The following is a 21,046-nucleotide window of genomic DNA, read 5'->3' on the forward strand; positions in this document are numbered from 1 at the left end:
CACACGCACCAGCTGCTGGAGATGCTGTGATCCAGGGTGTGTAACCGCGTTGGTGAGCAGTGTCCGCGCCAGCAGCCTGGGCTGGAACACAGGGCTGGGAGCTCAGGTCATGGGGATCTCTTCTGTCCATGTATAGCTGTTGCAGGACTAGAAGTGAAAATCACAGGGTGAGGAGGAGTGTGAGCAGAGGGGGCTGGTTACTCGTGAGGACTATGACCAGCACACTGAGGGATGTTTTCTTTCCATCTGCAGAGCCCCTTCTGGTTCTCCTTTGGCTACAACGGTGACAGTGTGACTATAGGTGGGGGCTATCGGGTAGCAGAGGGGACCATGTTTTTGGCAGGGTGTATCTGGAAGCTTATATGGTAAACTGTTCTACACAGGTGGTGAGATGCAAGAAAACCCCTTGATGGAGTGAGCGTGTGGTTTTCTGGGAAAGCTCTGCCTGAGTGGAACTCCTGTGATGGCCCCAGCCAACACAAGTCATGGCTCCAATCTCTGCAACGCATGGAAGATACGGCTTTTGAAAAGGCTTCGGGTGTTGTGTGTGGTTTGGTTTTTGTGCATTTTGTGATTTTTCTTTTGTTTTTCTCTCCCTTTCACTGCATATGTGTCAGGAGTTGCTTGGAGCAAGCTTCATGTTTGTTGGTGGCATGTGAAACAGTATCTTCCAGGAAACTTCAGAAATATTTTATGAAGTGTAGTAATAAAAATATCCATGTGGTGTGGCCCATGCAAAATAAGTCTTTTGGCCAGGAACAGTGTGTCTAGTTTCTGTAGTGCAAAATTATTCCACGAGAAACCCTTGCAGATGGATTTCATCTCCCTGGTATTTCAATATCCATTACACAGCCCCCAAAAAGCTTTCCTAGGGCAGTTGTAGAAGTAGTTATCTGTGGCAGACCTTTTCAGCTCAGATCAGGGGCTGGTCTGTGCTCAGGCTGGCTCCTGCCAGGTTGGATCCAGCCCAGTGCTCCTGGCTTTGCTCCTGGAGAGCCCCAGCAGCCATGCTGAACCGGTTAACTGGGGGCCTCAGCTGCAGGGCTGGAGCTCTGTGGGTGGCGATGCTCCTGATGGCACATGTGGGGCTGAGGGCCATGGGAAACCACTGGAGAGGTGATGGGGAAACTCTGCAGGAGAGGCTTTGCTTCCTGGGAGGACTCTACCAGAGGGATGCTCTGGACCACCTTTGAAGAGAAAAGAAAGATTAGAATATACCCATGGTGCATCGACTAATTAATAGAGAGCTCAGATATGGGTTTAGCTTTGTAGCTTTTGCTGCTGTGCTCTGCAAGGAGGTTGCTACTTGCTGGATAAGAATCCTCCTGGGGCAGCAGGTACCTTGCCTTTCTGCTGGTGTTTTGAGGTCTTTGGATATGTGGTTTGACAGGATATGGGCAAGGCTAGCATGCCCAAAGGACAAACTGGGCAGTTCTTCAGGCTTGGCTTTTCTAGATCTGAGCGATTGCATGCAAATTACCCCTAATGAATGTTAATTACTAGGAGAGTTACATGTTTTGCTTGATTCCTTTTTGGCAGCTTGTACAACTATGTTGTTATGTACTTGGTACTTGAAATGTTTGATTTAAAAAATAATAATCCTCTGTAATTACAATTGCTTTATTAAAGGTTGCAGGGCTTATATGATCTCTGTAGGAAAACCTTATGAATTCTTCTATCTAGACAGTGATCTCATGGGTCTTTCTCCAAAACAGCAGTACGGGGTTTGCTAACTGCTCATGAATTTACTTGCTAGCCTTTCCCACTTGGATCCCATGATTTCTAGTAAACGGAGATTCATGAGGACTGGATATTTTGCCATGGATGTCTGTGAGTGGAAGACCAACTGCAGTTTGACTTACTCCTAATGACTGACACTGGAGGTGGCTGCCCTCTGTATGGCTCAGCTTCCCATGGTTTGCCTAACGAGCAGCTTGACATCAGCTGAGGGTTGAACAAAGCTCCAGTGGAGATTTGCCATGGTCCTGGGCATGGGGTGTCCCCAGGACACAGAGGCAGTCGGAACCTCCTGCACTTGGGGTTTGGGGAGCAGGAGAGGGTGCAGGTCTGGGTATCCCAATCTCCAGTGGGTGCTGCTCCCAAACCTGGTTTCATGCACTTGGTGGCAGCCCCAAGCCATGGCTCTGCTGAAAGAGCTCTGGGAAGACTCGGCTGTCAGCCTGTCAGACAAGATGTCGTGCAGTTAAGAGGACTGGAAGCCTTGGGGAACCCTTTTCCTACCATGTGGGAACAGTTGCTTTATAGCATTGCCTTGGCCTTGTGGGTGGGCAGGAGGAAAGTGCTGCTTTGCGATCGGCATCTGAGACAGAACAGGTCCTTGCACCGCCACTCAGTGCAAGCCCTTCTGAAAAAGCTCTGCCCTCAAACTCTTGCTATTTTTCTGTTTAACTGTGTGACCTGCAGGAGCCCCAGCTGTGCTAGCTTAACCTGACTTATTTTTGTGGTCTGTTTGAGCAGTTATGTGTCCTTGTCATAACCCCTCTGGAGGAACATCTGACTTTCTCAAGTTCTTCATGGTGAGCTTGTCTCATGCAGCTCTGCCTACAGGTTATGTGTCATGTTTGGCAGCGTCAGGGATGAAGAACACGCCAGCGACAGCAACTCAGAGCCCTCGTGCCTGTTTCCACTGGAGCTACAATCACTGGCTCCATGACAAGTTTCCTGTCCTGACTCATAGTTGCTGAGTCATTTTTAATTTTATCTCCCTTTGAAGGGAAATGGCATTTGGTCTCAGATTTCTTTCATTATTATTTTTAATGTATTGCAAGGTTTAGTAAGTTTTGGTTCACACTTTATTTTTGCTATTAACACTCTTCCAGTTTCAGACTGGTTGCCGCAACAGCATAATTGCATGTTGGACTCTGAGCTGGAGTAACTGGTGTTGAAATTGCTGGAATAACTACTGGAGTTATTGGCTACGGCAGTTCCTGTGTGTCTTTCCTCATCTTTGGCCAGTGATAGATGATCTGGGGAGAGGTACAAAACCCAGACAATAGATGTATCCAAAATGTGCCCTTGAAGGAAGTGTGTGTGTGTTTTTCTCCAGACTAGGAGGTTATGTATCCCTTATGTGGTTTTGTGCTTGTTAATCACACTGCTGATTTTTTGCATTTTAGCAACATTCGAAACTTGTACAGATTTGGTCTTAAATGAATCATCTAGCTCACACATAAGATCTTTTAAGTGTTTTGGTTCCCAACAGTACAAACAGTGAATGGACTTCTCTATTGTCAGCTGGGTCGGAGAAGACAGTAAAAGCCCGTTCAGATGAGTCTTGCCTGGTGACTTGGGGCACTGAATTTCCATGATGATTGTTACTGTCAAAGGATACAGTGCTGGAGCTCAGTGAGTGAGTGGAAAGAATTCCTTGGTTCAATGAACCCTGCATCAGGCACATAAAACTGAGACACTTCAGGAAGCTGCTGTGGAACTTACCTCTGCAGCTCAACATGGTATATTTTTCAAATAGCAGGGGGTTTTCTTCCTTTTGTTAGTGTTTGAGGCATAAGGCACTGAATTCTAACTCCCTTTGGGCTTGTAGCTGAGATAAGGTGGGTAGTTTTACTGTTGCTCTCAGATAGGAGGTAAACTGCTTGAGATGTTTAAATTGGGAATATTCTAAGCATTCAGAAGTGAAGAGCTCTGAGCCCAAGGGAAGGTGCTTGGGAAGTGGAATAATTCGGTGAGCGACAAGGCCAGAGGCTGAGCTCTGCCCCAGCTTTACCGCAATGCGACCTGGGGGGGAACGAGAAGGAATGGGGCGAGGAAAGGGAGATGGCAGCAGCCAAGGCGAGGGCGTTTGGGGGCGAAGAGAGCAGCCTGGCCCAAGCCCGAGGGACTCCGCCTCCCGGCCATCCTGCTCGGCCGCCCGCCCCAGCCGCAGCCGCAGCGGGGAGCGGGGCGCGCCCGGCCCGCCAGCCCGGCTCCCGCGGCGGGCGAGCGGCGGGCGAGCGGCGCGGTGATGCTCAGAGCCGTGGTAACGCTCATCCAGCGCCTGGCTACCTGCCAAGAGCGGCAGCAGCAGCTTTTCTTCCCTGGCTAATCGCTGATAAAACAGGAAGACCTTGATCATCCCTTTTGACATGAATAACGATGTTATCTCCTGTGATGTATGACCCAGAGCCAGATAATGTCCTCTGGCAGGCCTTTTTTCTCATGAGATGTAAAATACAATGATTATGTTACAAGGGGGAGATAAAGTGGCACAATCTTCACTAGTTCAAATAACTAATTGAAGCAGGAACTAGTGGAAATGGCTTCCTTTGTTCCCCAGCCATTGTTGATATAACAGTGCTTATAATGAAAGCCGAAACTGTTGCCCTTTTTTTTTTTCTTTCTCTATTTTCCCCTTTTAAACACAAGTGCCTTCACTTCTGCTTCTGTTTCCCTGGGGGAGCTGAGGACAGTGCTGGTTTCTAGCAAGGGGTCCTGTTCTCCAGCAAATTTTGTGTGTGAGCGTCAGGAGGATGAAATCAATAAGTAGCTCTCATTCTTGGTTTCCCTAGAGGACTTTTGAGAATGGAAAAATTGAGACCAGTGCTCTCCAAACCATAATTATGCTTTTAAAAAATTTTATTTGCTTTCATTTTTGTGAAAGCAACAAACCTAATTACCTGGCAGGGGTGGTCACCAGGGGTATATTGACATTTCAGTGAGTGTACAGTACTTATCACAATTGAGTTCAAATATTAAAAAATAAAAAAGCACGCCATCCCCCCAGCCCTCGAGTAGGTTGGTGTAAAAAGCAGGAGGGGCAACAGGAGAGCTTTGCACAAGGGCTGATACTGCACAGCTCTGGTACATCATGATCAAAGGCGTTGGGAGGTGTGAAGGTTCGTAGCCCGGTTTGATCCCTAGAAAAGATGTGGTGACACAGTGCCTGTCCTCCCAGGTGGCCCAAATGAGCCTCTTTGGACCACACTTGGCTTCAAATGTGAAACAAGGATTCCTCACTTTAAAAAACCAAATATATTTAAGATGATTTAGTAATGTCTACCCCTATGTAAAGACTGGCATTAAATATGAGATTGTTGTCAGGTGCTATCTGCTACTGGCTTTACAGCTGAGAAATAGGCTGTATGCTGATGGCTCGATAACCTGGACAGATGAAGTCAATAGAGACATATCCTATCGTGTGTCAGAGAGGCACGGAGAACTTAAGAGACTTGCTCCTATTCCTAGATGACTATAGCAATATCATAATGAGATTAGACTTCAGCTCTGGTGGTCCTGGACCATTGCTGCTGTACTATCTTATGTCTCTCAAAAATCACTAAACTTCAATCCTACCAGGATTCCTTTCATGACACTTTTAGAAAGACATCTGACTTGTGTGATGCAGACTTGTTTCAGCTCCTTTTCCTCGAATTGCAGCCTCTGCAAAACCAGAGGGTCTGCAGCTGGTGCTTCCTTCTTCCCTGGGGTCCAGTCCTGTAAAGCTCCACTCCCACAACAGCAGGCGCTGGAAATCTTGACTTCAGCCCAAATAGGTGAGAAACAGCTGACCTGACAATCTTTCACCGAGTGCCTGGGCTTTGTAAGGCATTTGAATGACCCAACTTTGTATTTCATTGATGGATGCTATAGATGTAAAAGGCTCACAGGTTGCTGAAGCTCTGTGAAGCTTTTGCCTCCAGGTTACATGTGATAGTGGAGTCTTTCATCTGACAACTAGAGTTGTGGCCACTTCGGCAGGTGTTTTTGTTAGAGCTATAGAAGGATGTTTTGACCTGCAGGTACCTCCTCAGCTCATTTGCCCTTCTTGATGCACCTTTTTTGGACCCATGTGGGGGACCCTGACAGCATCTTCTCAACAAGCAGCAGCCACCCCTGAGTGTGAGCTGCCTTGGTGTCTGTCAGCCTCCCTGCTGCAGAGCTGGTGCTATTTGCTACGCATTGCTATGTTTGCATTGCTATGCTGCTTGTTGCATCTCAGCCGGTGCCTGTTACTATGTGTTTCCTTATCCCAGTGCTGGTAAGGAGATGCCTGTGCTTGACTCAGCCAGCGGAGGACCGAGAGGTGACAGGAGGCTGGTGAACCACAGGGCACCATGGTTCAGAGTACGCTGGGGAAGGGGTGGGTGAAGCAGACGCAGGACAGGGCAGACACTGAGTGGCTTCAAAACCTTTTTGAAGCTGAAGGCAAGGTCCCAAAATACTGTCAGAGCAGTGTGAGAAAGCTCAGAGCTGGGCAAGAGCACCTGGGTGCTATTTGTGACTGAGCTACTGTGTGACCCTGAGCAGCTCGGTGCACCTCTGAGTCATAGCTCTGCTTCCCCAACTCAAAACAAGTGGTGCAGCAACACCTACTTCATTCACAAGGGTATCATGTGGTGCACTTTTGTAATTAAGTGAATACAGGAAAACTTTTTTTTTCCTGTGGTATAAAGGCTGCAATGCAATGGTCTGATCCTCCTAATGCTTGCTTGCTGGCTGGGAGCGTGGCTGAACTAATTGACTTCCAGAGGGTGCTTTGTTTCCCGTAAGTGCAGGAGGAAATATTTGCAGAATTGGGACTCCTGTACAAAGTTTTATGAGTTACCACATGGCCACTGTGCAAATCAATTACTGTAGTAGGTCTGTAATGAGACTAACTTACAAAACAGTTACTGATTCTACAGCAACTTGAGCAGGTGCCAAAAAATGCGACCAATAATTAGTGACTGCCTGACGGATCCAGGGTTTCTCGGCAGCGTTTGCTCCGCGCGTGGTTCACAACGCAGCTGATTCTGGAGATGGTCCTGCTCCTGAGGTCAGATTAGCTGTTGTTTTTTAAAATATTTGTTTCATGTCAGTCTTTGTTAGAGTCCCAGTTTAAAACCTTTCAGGTGTAAGTATAAAGCTTAAAAGCTTTTCCACAGCTCCACCCTTAAGAATGGGTTTAATCCTTTTAACAAAGCTCTGATCTGACAGTTTATTTCGCTCTAGGCTTTAGCTTCAGTGGTTGCAGCCAAAACCTGACAAGTTCTTCTTGTTAATTCTGAATGTATTATCCAGTGACAAATGTATCTCCCACTTATATGTGACACTGAGAATGAAATGCATATGATCAAATTTCTTATAGCTGGAGTGGGGCTGGTTGTTAAGAACATCTCCATATCTTTGCAGCCTGACAGTCAATCCAAACCCATTCTTTTTCAGCAGCATATCTCAGCCTAGTTTGGGACACTTGTGATGGGTTGCAATCTGCTGCCATACTCTGCAAAGATTAAAGAAAGGCTAAAAATAAACCTGTCACTTTCCCTGGACATTTTCTTGTGAAATGCAGAGAGATACGTCACTAGAATGCAAAATATATTCATATGGAATTTTTTGTGCTATGTAACTTCTATGGACAGATGGAGTCAGTGTCGTTTCTAGTTTCTCATTTCTAAATACAGTGGTGTTACATACAGCTTTCCACCTGAAAGCTTGTCTTGGAAGCCAAAAGAGAATAAAATCGATTTTTACAATAAAGCCAAAAAAGTTCTTAATTCTTACAAGTTTGCCAAATACGGGATGCAGATAATGTATTTGTTGAACTCAGCCTCCTTTTCTGCTCATAAAGTGCTCATTGGTGTGCTGATGAAATTTGTTTTCTGCAATATAGTCTGTGTCATGAGGTTGGGGATATTCTTTATTTCTGTAGGACTGATCTTTTGCTAGTGAGCGATCAACAGCTCCGGGAGGATGCTGACTGCAGGCAGTGGAGCGAGAGCCACATCTCTGCCCACGGTCTGTGAGACCCTGTCCCTCACTTCATCGCTCTTCAGATGATCTCCTCTTGTTGTCCATCTTCTGTGTGTTTGGCTGCACCACTTACCTTCAGATCAGTGCTGTTGCTATTTGCTCCCAGGCTCTCTGAGCTCCATCACTACTCCTGTGCTCCCCTAGGGGCTGGTGATAGCAGAAGGTGCAATGGGTTAATCACATCTCGGTGTTTCTCTGAAGGCAACTGCATATTAAAGCGACTGTCCTGAGACCTTCCCATTTCCTCTTCCCCCAAACAGTCCAAGGAACCATGTGGCTTTTGCAAATAGATGCACGAAGGAGAAATGCTAACGGGCAGGATGTCTCTGGCCAACGCTGGCTTGTGTCGCTGCAGTTAGAGACGTGAGGGTGATGGAAAAAGTCAATTTCCTGTTAAATTAGCTTGGCTGTTTCCATAAGAAAGGTGGAATTTTAATGAAAGTGCTTATTAATGGATGAGCCCAGAGGGAAGTGGATTTGTAGTGAAGCCAGAACTTTATAAGGAAAGCCTTACCTCGTAAAAGGCCACAAAAGATGCTTACAGGACTGAACTTGGTCTGCTCGGGAATCGACTGTTTGTACAGAGGGACAGTCTTCCTTTTCCCATAAAACATGCATTAAGGGTGCCAACTAAGTTGGTTCTTTTTTATATCAGTCACAAAAACAGTGGGAGGTTTAGTTCCTGTCAAACTTTATGGGCCATTTACGAGGAGGCCTTCCCCAAAGTATTTCACAGGCCAAATAAAAATAAATGGCACTGAAAAATTTTATAACACAATGCACGAACTGTTCGGGCAGTGGGAAAATATGTGCTGGAGACCTCTTCTCCTGTGCGGAGGAATTAAAATGGAATTTTAATTGTTGCAACTTTTATAAGCTCTTCCATTTTCAAGCATTACTCTAGTCTCGTGGTTACCTTTGGAAGGGAGAGATCGTGCTTTTACATAGAGATGGGAGGATGTGGTGGCGGAGGTGCAGCCGCACGGCCCCGGAGGGGCTGCTGCTCTGTGCGGAGACCAGGAACACCAGAGGGGGTTGTGGATGCGAGGAGCGGTGGGAGACGGCTGTCAGTGCTGCTGGAGCTGGGGGCTGATGTCGTCTGTGCTCGGGCATCCTTCTGGGTGCAGACGGAGGCAGAGCTGGGCTTAACCCCGGGGCTTGGTTCCTCTGATGTGGCCGTGCTGCTGCTGGGGAGGTACTTCCCCCTGTTAGCTCTTTTTTTCTGCTCAAAATGGGAGGACAAAAGGAAGGAGCCAATTTCCGCCACTGCTAGAACCAGATGAAGTGTTCGGAGAGGAGCAGTGTGGTCCCACGTACAGTAAGAAGCCTGTTAGCAGGATAGCTGCGGTGCCTTCCTCACAAGTTTTAACGTCTGCTCTGAACTATGGGGAGGAAAACACTTCTGTCCGGGGAGGAAAGCGGCCTCCAAATACCCGTGTGGAGAGGGAGCAGCCCCTGCGGATGTTTGTAGCGGAGACGAGCGGTGCGGCTGACGCGCAGGGCTCACGGCGCGCTCCGGGAGCGGCTGCGCTGCTGGCCTCTGGTCTCCGCTGGATTTAGCACACCAGCGGCTTTGTCGGAGGAGTGAAACAGCAGCTTGCTCCTGTGGGAAGGGACGGGAACAACCTGCCCCTCAGCAACCAGATGGGCAGCAGGCAAAGATGTTCTCCAAATAGTTCCTGTTCCGCTCCTGCGCACGTGTTCTCGGCCGCCCTGCCCAGCAGAGGTCAGGGGATCCAGGCAGTCGTGCGATTACACCATCGCTGCTTCAGATTGCACATTCTGTAAAAAATTTAACAGTTAAATCCCTTTACTGACCTTACAATGTTAGAGCTGCTGCTGTTTTGTTAATTTTTTTCCCCCAGTAAACTCTTCTTCTGAGACACATCCTGCCACACCACGTCAGAACAGGATGTGTGATTAGATGGATGTGGACATCTGATTAAACCTGACAGTCAAAAAGCTCCTCTGAGCCAGGGCGAGTCAGGGCACCGCTAAGGTCTGGTTGCAGGTACTAACCTTTTGATAAGAATGGACTTAAAATGGATCAAGTGCAGAGAGTCCTTTTTTTTTTTTAAAGTGTAAAATGAGGTTAAATGAACTTTCTCAGTGTGCAATTGTTTTGTGACTGCTGGTGAAACGCACAGACAGTATAAAAAAGGTGGGGTAAGATCAGGAAGATCTCTGGTACCTTACTAGAAAACAGACGGACCCTGTGCAAATTTGTGTTTGTTTTGGTTGTTGGTTTCTTGTATGTGGTGTTCTGTGTGTGTTTTTTAAAGTCAAGCAAACAGGGTTGGTTTGTTTGGTGGTTTTTTTTTTTTCATATAATCTCTTTTTCCCATCCTGTCTAGTACTTCCCACACACAAGATCATCTAAAAAAATGTTAATTTTTCAAGGCTCTATTAGCCTATAGCCTCTATGCCCTAACCCTTGATTGCGGAGTGTTCTGCTGAAAGGGACTGATAAACTCAAGGGACCTTAATTCTGCGATCTTTAGTCTCACAGTTAGGTTTTACATTCCATCACAGAAATAATAGTAATCAAAATGAGACCAACAGAGAGGGAAAAAAACCAAACCAAAACAAGCCCACCAAACCCTCCCAAAACCCACAAACAAACAAAACCCAAAGAAACCCAAACCAACAAACAAAAAACAAACACAACAACAAAACCACCTCCCCCCCTTCCCCAATAACCTACGCTTTTACATAGGAATTATTTTGAATTGTATTTGCCTTTTGGTAGAATGTCTGGCAAAACTATTTGCTTGTCAGTAAATTCCTGGAAGGTTTTTATCTACTGGCACAGTGAATTTACTTTTGTGCGTGTTATATATATATTTTTAAAAACGTTTGGAGAGAAAAGTTGCTGTTTTTAGTGAAAAAGAGATTTTTACCAAAGAAGTTATTCTCATCACAAACGCTTGTAAAATTTATCAGTTTTTGATTACTCAGCACGTGTATCAGACTTGAAGTCTCCCCGTGTGAGCACCCACGGGTCAGAGGGTCAGGTCTTCCCGTGCGACTCATCCTTCCTGTCCACCTTCAAAACCTGCGCCCAAATGGACACGATCCGAGTGGGATTGTTTATGCTGCTACAAAAATATGATGGAAGTTAATTTAGGTTAATATAATCTCAGTAATCACTGAATTTACTGCCCAGGAAAACTTTCCAACTCTTCATTCTGCCAAATGCTGAGCTCATGGTTTCTAAACTTTGCTGCTTTGTACTGATCACAGGTGCTAATCATTTCCATACAGCCTCCTCTATGAAACATCCCAGCTTCTCACAATGCCCTCTTACATATGCTGCTTTACAAGGAAACTGCAACAATTAAATCAGCATGTAATATGCATTATTTTCTTAGTTTATAGAAGATTGCTTTATGGGGCAGCATATTAACGAGAGATGCCTGGAGGTGTGTGGTTCATAGTGTCCAGCCCTTCAGTGGTTCAGGTTCGTGCACAGATATGAACATACGATCCTCATTGATAATCAGGTTGCAAATGGCTCTGTTGAGTAATTGCAGCATTAGTCTTTTCCAACTGAAGCTTCAAAGTAATTTCAGCTTTTTATAATTACAGGGCTAGCAGACTGTAATAATTTCCAAATGTTTTGGAGCTGATTTTTAAAGCTGATCTGCAACATGTAGTTAAGATAAGTCTCAAAGGCGCAGATCCAGAAGAAATGCTTTGGCAGGTGGCCTGGGACACTTCTTTTTTGTTAAGTAAAACCTACTGGGGAAGTCTTCACTGATGCATGTAAGATTTACACCAGCCACAAACTGGTCTGGTTAAAGCAGCACTTCTGAATGGGCGGGAGGAGAGAGGGAGAGGAGATGCAGAGCAGATACGGACGTGACCAGATTTGTGATACTGGGAATGTTTCAATGAAAACTTTAATGCAAGCTTTGTTAGAAAAATATAATTTTTCCTTTTCTTTTTAAAGCATAAAAACTACTGTCGGTTTAGATCTTAATGTGTCTCTGGATGATTTTCAAGGGAGGCCGTTTAATTGATTAGGAACACCTTGTCTGGGAAGCTGAGGTGGCTTATGGGGTTTCTGTGCTCCATATGTAAAAAAAAGACCTTGTGGGTCCAGTCTTCAAAGGTAGTGAAGCACTTGTAGCTGTTGATGAGCACCTTAAAGGGATTCTCTAAAGCATCTTATGGGTTCAAGCTGGAACACAAGAGGTTCCACTTAAATGTGAGAAGAAACTTCTTCTCAGTGAGGGTGACAGAACACTGGAACAGGCTGCCCAGGGGGGTTGTGGATTCTCCTTCTCTGGAGACATTCAAAACCCGCCTGGACGCCTTCCTGTGTAACCTCACCTAGGTGTTCCTGCTCCAGCAGGGGGATTGGACTAGATGATCTTTTGAGGTCCCTTCCAATCCCTAACATTCTGTGATTCTGTGATTCCGACTCACTAGTTCATTCTCCACACTTGGACATCACCTCAACTGTCTCATCGAGACAGTCTTAATGTGTTTCTCAGTAAAACTTCTCATGGCTGAATGTAGGACTAGATATATCAACATACTTGATGTGTTCATCCAGTGAATAACTCTCAACTGCTCCTCAGGGATGTAAGGCTTCAATTACTGTGTCTAGGATTATTTAAAACAAAAATAAAATCATGATCTCCATAGTTTCTCAGGTTGCCTGAAAACTTTAGGAAGCCATATTTTAAGGGAAGAGCTTGGGAACTGCTAGAGAATACCTGGAAAAGAAGAGGGGAGAATGATGTAACTGATTCTGGCCAGGCAGTTATTTGACTGTGAGTCCGACTCGTAGTAAGGAGAATTGAGGAGGTTCCTGGCCAGCCCAAGGGAGCAAGATCAGGTTAAAAATCTTTGCGTTGGAAATAAAACATAGGAGTGGGGGAAGGAATGATGTGCAAACGGCAGCTGCCTCCAGAACTGGGTAGAACTAGCAGTGTTTTACTTTCTTCCTGCCCATTTTGATGGTATCGCAGCAGGGCTCAGTCCTGCTGGTACTTCGGCTCTTTGCAACTTTTCTTTCAAGGAACTGAAGCGCGTGGAGGTTTTGCAGAAGTCATGAGGAAACTGTGCGCGTCTGGTGCGTGCCGGGCTCTGGCCGGGCAGGTGGCTCTGCCAGCAGCTGCTTGGCTCTTCTTTTTTGGGCCATGGAATGCTGTTTGATCTCAAGTGAGCACGGGCTGTGTGATGCAGCGGATACTGGCCTAGTACCGGAGGCACTAACTTTTTGAAACCGAGAGTCTCAAAACCAGAAGGGTTTTAAGAAGTGCAGATTTACATGGGAAAATGAAGGTCTTTGAGGATTTCAAATAAGAGCATAGCAGTGCTAGTGATAGCCTGTGGCCCTCTAGGTCCGAATTCCTGTAAGATGGATGATGAGGAGTGCTAATTGAGCTGCTGAGGGACAAGTGTGCTTGTACTTACTGCACAGTTTGAACAAGGCAGTGCTGCTGAGCCGGGTTTCTCCTGCTTTGTGCATAACACCTTGAAAATCAGGTGCAAAGTGCCTCTGCCGCCTTTCTGCAAACCTTCCTCGCCTACTGCATCATCCTGACGTTGGTGCTCAGGGATATCATCTTGCCTCTGTGTGTATATTTTCAATGACAAACCTAACTTTTATTGGAAACAAGAGTCTTATTTAAAATAAGAGAGCAAAGAATTTTTATCCTTTCATGAAGTTGATCCAAAACTTCAAAGTGTTTTGATAATTGTGTTTATGGCTAAAAGATAGATTATTTAAGTCTGTGTTAGAGTATACTTTTTAGTATGAAGTAAGGCTCATTACAAACCAGCTCAGGAATGCTTTTGAGTTTTTTAGGAATCATTTAAAGCTGGGTGAGGAGGGAAGAGTGTGAGGCACTAAGTTCAGCATTTTAAAACATCTGGATCTGTTCTATGGTTTATTTAATGTGTTTTCCATGAGTTTAGTTAAACAAGCACGTGGCTTGATGACAAAATGAATGCAAGTGTAGTGTCTGGAAGGGGATCCTGGATAAAAGTTTGGCTTGCTAACCAGAGTCAAGTGACATGCTCTTGTTTCTGGTTAGGTCGTATGGATTCACAGAAAGAGCCCATCTTGGCTGCTGATGTTACTTTTCTCTGCCAAAAGCTGCTAAACATAAAGCAGACAAAGGAAGTACTAAATTACAGAACACCTAATCTTTAGACCCTTGTTTAATCTCAAATGAGTCTTCCAGATATCACAAACTAGAAATGAGGACAACACAGAACAGCAACCACAAGATGGTCCGGGACCTGCCCTTGAGCCCTTGGTCTCCTGTGGCTGCAGGAGCAGAGGGGGACGATTCTGGACGTGCCATTTTTTAGGTTGTGCTGCTGAGAGAGTTGTTCTTCTGATGTGCTGCCCACACACCAGGAAGGTGTAGCAAGAACTGGTCCCTGTTTAGCTCGTATTAATTTTGAGAAGACCAAGATGATTTTTTTTTTTATTAGTAGAGAAATAGATATCGTTATATTGCTATGAAATTCATAAGGACTTCACTGCTGACACACACTGGCAGATGTAATGATTTAGCTTCACCTCTGCTTGCAAGAGCTCTTTAACCATTGCTCTCTGCCCTTCTCTCAGGCATCCTTTTCCTCCTATGTATTTTCTCACCTTTTCTCTCTTCCAAGCATGTGTGTTTGTTCTGTTGCTGCTTTCAGCTTGGCACAAATGCTAATGGGGTCTCAGGTCTTCAATCCTGCACTTGCACTGGGAGCGTGGGACTGACTAAGGTACAACTCGGGGCGGCTCTTGGGAGTTGTAGGGTCCAACTCCACTGGCATTTTATAGTTTTCTCTAAAATCCTCATCATTCATTGCCATTCTGTCTTAACAGTGACATGCAGTGGCAGCACGATGCAACAGAGGCAGTTGCAGACATCATACGAACTTGTTACTGGATCACTTTTTTCCATTGGTATGTGGATGCTTTGGAGGGTCCTGGTGCATCTTGTGTCCCTCCATTCTTTGAGAGAGTTTCCATCACCATCTCAAGCCTGCAGAGCTGGGCACAAGCCAGTGCAGGGGAGGGGGAAGAGGCATGCAGGCAAAAAAAAAAAGGATCCTTTACAAGGCAAGGATGTTTGTCCTGTTTTCCAGAACATAAGACTAAATATTGTTGTTTTGCTGGTATTATTGTTATAAGAAATTATTCACACTGTTCTTGTTTTGTATTATATTGTTCTCTTAATCATCTCTTGTATTTTATGCACATGCACACATGTAAAATTACTGCAAATATTCCTCTTGAGATCCTACCTGCTAGCAAGCTAGTGGCTGCTGGATACAAATTGGTTTTCTTTGTACCTGGCAATGATGTGTAGAGGTCATTGTGCAAAACCTCTATTTCCGAAGAAAGGCTGGAAACTGTGGTGAATTTATCTTTAGAGACCCAGTCCCTTGACAACAGTTTGCAGGGAGGTTTGGATGGCAGTGTTCGTACAGGCAGCGAAGGTAAAAGGTAGATTCCCGGGGAGAGAGACTCAAAGGAACAAATAGAGGATGCTGAGGGAGGGGTGGCTGCGGAAAGGTAGAGAAAGTCAAGTGTTGCTACTTCAGGATACTAATTTTGGGGTATCTCCTGTGCTTCAGGGATACAGCTCATCTAAATGCATGGAAAATAAGGGATGTTAGTGTATAGATGTGAAAAGGGTGCTGGACACGGAGCCAAGGATAACACTATTTGTCTTCAGTGACTTGTACAGATTCCTGAGTTGATGAGTAGAAGGGTTAACCACTCTGTGTACTAAGACTACAAAAAGCTTTTCAACCGGGAACATAAATTACTGAAGCTGCTATTCACAAAAACACATATCAGACATAAAACAACTGCCACAGCTTTTCAGATGTCTTATTGTGCTTCATCTCATGGTGATGACTGGAGTGCTCTGGGACTACTTTTCAAAGTATTCTCCTTTGCATCTCAAGAACACACAATGGCTCAGCCTTGACATCTATCTTCATGTGTAAGGAGACTGATAGGTCACTAGTGACATGGCTGCAAACGTGTTATCAAGCATCTTCTGGTCGCTTCCAAGTATGTGTTCTTGTCCTGCATAAGACAGCCAGCATTTAGATGTTCCTTTCTTGAATCTCTTACTAGATTTTTATATACTTTGAGTTATGGGAAGAACAAACATTAGACACTTTTTTTTCCTCTGCTTTGTGATTTACAGGGGTCTGAGCTGAATGTGTCCAGTGACCACTGGATTCCCTCATTCTCAGCAGGGTCCTGCTCTGAAGTGAATATGCAAAAATCCCAGTCCTAGAGAGCTGCTGAGGTGCAGATCTGGAGAGATAATATTCAACTAATCAGACATTCATGGGCTTCTGCCCCCTCTGTTTAAAAGCAGACAGATGTTACCATGGTCTTTATCAAGTTGAACTAAACAAATGAGAAGTTAACATTGCTGGACCGGGATCTTTCGTTCCATTCCCAGTCACTGTGGACAGAGGCTGTTAAACCACCTAGCCAGAGTGATTATCAACTTGCCAGCCTTCTGCCCGTCATGCATTTATGCTCAGGAAGTTGCAAAACTGTCCGTACACAGTTTATAATGGATCAGTTTGATTACCCAGTTCACTGCATGGACACACAAAATATTGGCACAGCTGTTGGGGACAAAGACTGGGTTTGGAAGGAACGAGGGATTTCTCCATAGGGCTTTCCTCCCTCTGCCTGCTATGAAGTAATGACCTGAGCATCAGTCCTCTGACATGGAGAAAATCTGGTCTTAATGCTGGGCAATGTGGTGCCGTAAAGACAAAGACGGAATCTAGAGCAGGAAGCACGGGTGTGCCCTGAGAGGCGAAGAGGTTCCCCAGGTCTTGCTCGCAACTGGGAGGCCATCTCTTAGGAAGCAGCTGGGGCAGTTATGGCTATCACCAGATGTTCATGTGAATCTAGTCCTAAATGCTCCTGGTTACATATGTGAAAGAAATGCGGACAAGGTGTCCAAATGCTTCTTGGATTCATGTGTGCCTAGAAATGTTGCTTTTTCCCTACGTTGCAAGAAAATGGAAGGAGAAGGAACCATGGGGGCGGTATGGAGTGCTGTGGTGATTGAACTTCCTTGTTGGGAATCTTCAGCTTGAACTGCTGAAAGAGAGAAGATGGGTTAGCCATTGGTTGGATTCAGATCTTCTTGATCTCACTTTTTTTTTTTTTTTTCTAATAAGGAAGAGCCTGCCATGGCGGTTCTTGAGCTGATTGCTCTCGAAATGCTCCTTGGAGGCCTGCAGCCGTGTCTGGGCTGGTGGCGGTCACAGCCGTGGGACACGGGGGACGCGAGGCCAAGGTCAGTGCTGCACGCAGCAGGTGATCCCGCTCACCCTCCTGAAAGGGTTCAGCAGGCACAGGTGTCCAAAATGTTTCTTTCCAGGCTTTTGTGGCTGGTGTGTGTGTGCAGAGCTGCTGACAGCGTCAAGCTGAGATCTGCTGGAAACTGGGATCTGGGAAAACTTACGCCTAGAGGAAAAAATATCTTAAAGTGACTTTAATATTTAGCACTCTGCTGAATAGCTCATACTCCCCTTCATGCCTCTGAGCTGAAAAAAACCAGGTCTCCCTTAGAAAGTGAAGCTAAAGTGAAGGGCAGGGCTCTTGTTTGTGTTGTGGCAGAGGTATTCAGTCTGTTTTATGATTTAATATCAACAGACAAAAACTGTTGGCTCCACCTCCGTGTGTTTGTCGGGTCTGTGACAGGTTGTGTTTGCTCGTGTCTGGGAGGGCCGATGGAGACACAGGGTCCGGAGCAAGGTGGCTCTGAGGACCCGTCCTGGGCCTGGCCGCGGTGCGGGGACGGCCCCGCGGCGCCCCGGTGGCTCAGAGCGCGGCCCCACAGCGCTGGCACGGACGTAACCGGGGGAAAGCTCGCGTGAAGTGTTTTCTTTCCGATTCATGAACTCTGCAAGAAGCAGGTCCTGTCCTTTCATTCCCCCCACCCCAATACCCTCAGTGCTTTTTTTTTTTTTCTTACAATAAACTAAATCGAAATCCATGGTTAACCACAGCTAAGTGACCGTGAGAGGCTCAGAGTTTCATCCTGGGGCCCTGGTCCTTTCAAGCCCTAGCCTCGCTGTGACTCTGCAGTTCTCTTCTAGCTCTGCAGTTTCCAGACTTTGCAGAATTGCCTTACTCTCATCCAAATCCAGGATCTAAGCCCCAGCTGGTGACGGGTACCTGCACCCAAACGGATCAGAAGAGGTGGTGTTTTTTGGTTTTTTTCCCCCATATCAGCCCCCTCAGTAAATTTCTGTGGGCCTGGAGCAACCAGAAACAAATCTCTCTTTTTTTCCTTAAATTTCTGTCTGGCTCGGAAGTGAAGCAGTCCCTTAACTCCTGCTGACACATACGCGTCTACTTTGAGCCCATGAATGCAGCAGTGAGCTGCCGGTTTTCCCAGCCCCAGAGCTCGGCCCCACACGAGCCAAGGCTGAGCTGTGGACAGGCGACCTCTGTCTGCACTGGAAAACAAGCCCTTTCACTTTCACGCGTTAATTCCTGTCTTGCACACTGATATGGCTCAGCCATAAACTTACAAATGCTGAAGCATGTACACAGGGATCAGTCTGAGATCTATGTTCACTCTTAATCCTGGAGAATTAGCTACTCGTTCAGACTGGTGTTACACCTATTTGCACATTGCTGGGAGGCAGAGCAGGTATTTGGGGTCTTTGCCCAGTGAGACCCGTTTCCAGCAGGTCTTCTTGCCCTGCAGATGTTGGGGGGTGATTTCAGCCTCCATTTCTCCCAATCACTGCTGAAACAATCAGTCTGAAACAACGACTCAAAACTCAAGGAGTTTCCGCTGTGGTGTTGGGGGGAAAATCCCTTAGAAAGGGGATGTTTTTGTCTTGGTGTTCAAGTGCTTTCACTGAAGTACAGAACATAAGGATACCAGAAGTTAATAGAGTTGTGCTTTGGCTTTCATTTAGAGCTTGACTAACTTTACAGCAGGCTCCAAGGAGACAGCGCCTGCATGCTGCTGTCTGGGAGGATTTTTAGGCTGAATAATGCTGAGATGAGGCAGTGCAGAGGTGGTGTGGGATGGGGAAAGATTTGTCCTCCGTGGGTGAGTCAGAGGCTGCTTCTCTGCAAAGGGTGACTGGTTCTCCAGGAGGATGATCGATCTCTGCGGAGGCTGAGGCATCACGGCTATTGAGTGAAGGATCAAGTAATTACCAAAGCTAGGGAGCATTTCCACCAAGCTGAGCAGTGAGCTGAGGTGGCTTCTGGGACAGGCTCAGCTGAGCAGCTGGTAGTGTGAGATGTGATGAAAATAAACAAGATATTGTGTGGAGACTCAGTTAAGCAGTGGAAGGACAATTCACCCACTGCATTTGTGACAGGTGAATAAAATGTAATACTTTGAGAAAGAGCTTGAGTTCAGTTGTGGTTTTTTTTTTTTTTTTCTGGGATGGAGGGAGTAAATTAGAAGCCTATACCTTTCATGGAAGGCAATCAAGCTCTTTTTCACCAAGCATTTGGATGTCAACATGAGCAGCTTGAGCCTATGTAAGATTATAGACTTTTTCATGTGTCAGTCAAAATATCCTGGGGAGAAAAATGTCACATTCTTCCTCTGTGTTACTGGCACTTGTGTTTTGTAAAACACATAGCTTTTTATTTTAAATAGATCTGCTGATATGAAAACTGAACACAAAATATCAGGAAGTTGGCTGGTCTCTAAAAGGGATGCCTGCTGAGAATGTAAAATTAATTTGCTGCGTGTGACAAATGCTGGCTGTGGGGACAGATGACAGAGAAGGTGTCTGAAAGAGAATAGCACGGATGTGTTTCCTTTATCTCGACAAGTAAAATAGTCCAATTTTGATCACAAAGGGCTGTTTCTGGGGCTAAGTTAGTAATCTGATCTTCCTTTCATACTTGTTTACTCCTTTCTTAGTCTCTCTTTTCCAGCACAAAAGATTCTTGCATATTGTATGTGAGGACAGCAAATAGACAAAGAGTCCCTGTCCTTGTCAATGACAGGTGCTGCATTCGCTTGGTGAATAATATTATTCCCTGTAAGATGCTCAGGGTCTCTAGATAATGTGTTGGTCCAGGTTTTACCCTGTGGCAGAGCTCTGTTAGGGTTTGGTTCACAGAAACAAAAAATGGATGTTCTTGGGGTGATTTACTTGTTCCCCTGGTTAAATAAACCAAACCATCAAAAGCCTTTTTTCACATGTGTAAGAAAATTGGGTAAAATGTCCTAAAAATACCAAGCCCAAGAGTACAGCAGACACAAATTGGCCATTTCTCTCAGCTGCTGACCGTGACCACCACGACATGCCCCTGGTTTCTCTGGCTCCTCCCTGCCCTGCAGCAGCAGCACTCTGAGCGGCGGCAGAGCAGGGTACAAGCTGCTTCCAGGACGTGGCGTGAGCCTCAGCTATGTTGTGCCCGGTGTAAGAAGGTGAAGCTGACCATCTCTCTGGTGCTCAGCTGAATTTCCCTTCTGGATTAGAGCAAGTCACGATTTTCTTGGTCTACACTAGATTTACACTTCCACAGAAAATGCTGAGACAGGTGGGTGCTTAATTGCCAATTTAAGACAAGGCTGAGTAAGGAAAAGTGCATCCATATTTTTGTTTTCGAAGGAGATGTGAGATGTATGCTTCAACCTACCTACCTCCATGATTAACACCTGTGGGGTCCAGCCTGGAGGAGAGGAACCAAAAGATCCAAACTGTTGTTTCAGGATCCTCAAGGCTTCTCGGTTGAATTGAATATTGCTTCAAATTGATTGTTAAATCAGGGAGCGTGGGTGTAGCTCATTCCATTATAATCCCCACAAATTGCTTTGTAATCGAAAGCTTTTGTTCCAGTGTCAAGTGGTTAAGCACCAAGAAAGAAGATCTATTTTACAAGACCAGACAAGATCTGACAGACAGCGGAAACTTAACTTTCAACAAATATAACAATCAACATGAGAGAACCAAAAGGTCCTCATTAAGTACTGCTGTTCTTAATTAATTGGTCCTTCAGATTTACTTCTTTAAAGCTGCTAACAGCCTAAAGCCTTTCCTAGATTAATTACAAAAGACGAGCAAATCACAATAATTAGTTTAGCCTCAGGCTCTTGCTAGGACTCTGACCTATGTGTGTAGGTTTGCTCCATGCAGCGTAGATGGGGGAAACAATTTGCCTTCTTGTCTTGTTTCTGAATCAGAATTTCTGGCAGGAAGTGTTTTTTTCTTCAGTTGTTGAAAAGTGTAATTTTCCTTCTAATATATTCCTGTCACTTAGTTTAAGATGAACCCTCTGCTGTAATGACTCCCACTT

The sequence above is a fragment of the Caloenas nicobarica genome, chromosome 16, assembly GCF_036013445.1.
Source record: "Caloenas nicobarica isolate bCalNic1 chromosome 16, bCalNic1.hap1, whole genome shotgun sequence".
Lineage (NCBI taxonomy): Eukaryota > Metazoa > Chordata > Aves > Columbiformes > Columbidae > Caloenas > Caloenas nicobarica.